Raw genomic sequence first — 2312 nt, 5'->3', positions numbered from 1 at the left:
CCTCCAATGAAGTGCAGTCCTTATTAATCTGACTGGGGGCAAGAACAAAATTCAGGGTGCCTTCAAGATGGATTATGTCATGCAAAAGTCCTACATGTGCCATCATTTGTGCTGGGGCTGGGTGAGGGTTATGTGCAATTATACGCTGAATGAAATATTTATAAGTAGATGTGCACCACAATAAGTGTGCTTTGTATGTTAGCTTATGGTAAATATGGAGAATTCAGCAGTGTACATATTAAATTATCAGATGAATTGTGAAAAACTTTCATTTTTTATTTTGTTAATACAACTTCATGATCATCATTTCTCTTTCTGCAATTACTTTGTAAACTGAAATGTAAAGCCCTCATAAATTTCCATTGGGTACAATATCCCAGGAAAAGGAAAGCTTGGATTTACAATTTAAAAGTAAATTGTTTGAGTTCCACCTATACTTAAGAAGGTAATAAAGTAACACAGAGGCGCCATAGTCTGAACCAAGACAACAAACTCTTTATTTTCCCCCATATTGTCAACAGCAGCACATTAGAGCTTCACATAGATAGAAATTAACATCTGCAACCAAGATTATAGGTTTTCCTGATGACATGTAGCTACATGTAGCAATGCATGTAATGTAAACTCTGCTGTAACATGCCTGAAGCAAATTATCACATAAAGCATGTGCTAGGGTTGAGGTATCGTGATGGACAAAGCGGCCTCTAGGGCAGAGATATTAAACAGGGGGTCCGAGACCCTTAGGGTGTCCACAGAGTTGCCGCAGGGGGGCCACCTAATTATTGTTGAAAAAAAAAAAATCTATTTATCTATACACAACATTGATGATAGGCTTACGTGGCTATAGGTATAGCCCCAGATACAGTTAAGCTTAAAGAGTCACTGTGCCCCATTCTAGCATTAAAACATGATGTATATGACTATGTCAACAATTATTATTTTAATAGCTTAGTATTGTATGAACCATAAAGAGGTATGTGTGAAGGATTTAGGCCGCCCTACCAGTTTAATATGCTATATATATTATACTCATATTTTATATAATATATGTAGTAATTGGTCTCAATCTCTTTTTCAACTGAGGGGTCCTTGGCCTAAAAAACTTTAAGTACCCCTGCTCTAGGGGATGCTAATGGGCTTTACACTAGTTTTGTTAGAACATGGGTAATACTACAGTAGATTGCACACCTCTGGAGCAACTAGTGTGTCTTGCTCAGGGACACATTGGCTGATGTCTCCCAAACCAAAGTCACGTGCCATATCTGCGCCATTACCACCCCATACATGACTGTCAGGTTAGCCAATACAGTAGCCTATACATACTATACAATATATAGAGCCTGAACTTATAGTCAATCATATTGTTTAAAAGTTTGAAAGTCATTTTTGGCAGCATTTCCCACATCATACAAAACTCAATGCAATCTAGAAACATGCTACGAATGATTTTTTTGCTTTTTGTTTGTTTTGTATAAAAAATACAATCGCTGCTTCATATTATAAATTAATTTGAAGTTATAGTATTTTTCTATAGCAATGGACAACATTTCAGCATAAAGTACACACTGAATAAAATAAAGCACTAAGACATTTAGTAGAAAATACTAAAAACCAACAAATGCTAGTTTAAACTGTAGGCTACACAGGGCTGACAACATGGCAGAAATACAGTATACATAATATATTCTTACAGAACAAGTGATAACAATCTTTGACATTTATAGTACAAATAATTACGGTACTGTACAGTGTAGCTTACATCGAGGACAATTACAGTAGCAGTATCACAAATAAAATAAGACATTCACTTTTGCACATCTTATATCGATCATTCAACTTTTTTGTTTTTTGATTTTTTGTACTCCCTTGTTTATATAGAAACTTCAGTTCATTGATACTTTACACCATTGCCTTTGACATAAGCTTACTGTTTTTATAAGTATATAAAAGTTTTCAACCGCTAATTGAATGTGACCAGTTTTAGCGCAAACCGCTAATTAGCTCATAACACTAGTCGTTGGGGCACGCAAAAGTAAAAAGAAACCACTATTTCTATACCACCTACAAGGCTCAAAATAGCACTGCATGTCCACTGTAGCCTAATGAGAGTTCGTAAACCGAAGCATTGAGAACTTTGTTAGTGTACAGACAGTTTATTAAAACGGCGTTCGTCGTTCGACTGGTCATGACTGCTTCCCAAGATGGCGCCTGCCTGTGTATATATATATACTGTATATATATATATATATATATATATACACAGTATATATATATATACAGTGTGTATATATATGTATACACAGTATATATAT

General features: G+C 35.2%; 1 protein-coding gene across 1 annotated transcript in view; it reads left to right on the top strand.

Moving 5' to 3' along the window:
* The window catches only part of dynlt2b (dynein light chain Tctex-type 2B), a 17055-nt gene extending 15589 nt beyond the window's left edge, over nt 1-1466 (top strand). The window contains exon 6 of the mRNA XM_032525544.1: nt 1-1466. This exon is cut by the window's left edge and continues 1422 nt beyond it. The gene's annotated coding sequence lies outside the window, so the exon portion shown is untranslated.
* The last annotated feature ends 846 nt before the right edge of the window (nt 1467-2312 follow it).

This window comes from Etheostoma spectabile, chromosome 9 (assembly GCF_008692095.1).
Source record: "Etheostoma spectabile isolate EspeVRDwgs_2016 chromosome 9, UIUC_Espe_1.0, whole genome shotgun sequence".
In the NCBI taxonomy this organism is placed as follows: Eukaryota; Metazoa; Chordata; class Actinopteri; order Perciformes; family Percidae; genus Etheostoma; species Etheostoma spectabile.
Note: the sequence above shows the minus strand (reverse complement) of the source record. Positions and strands in the feature narration are given on the sequence as shown.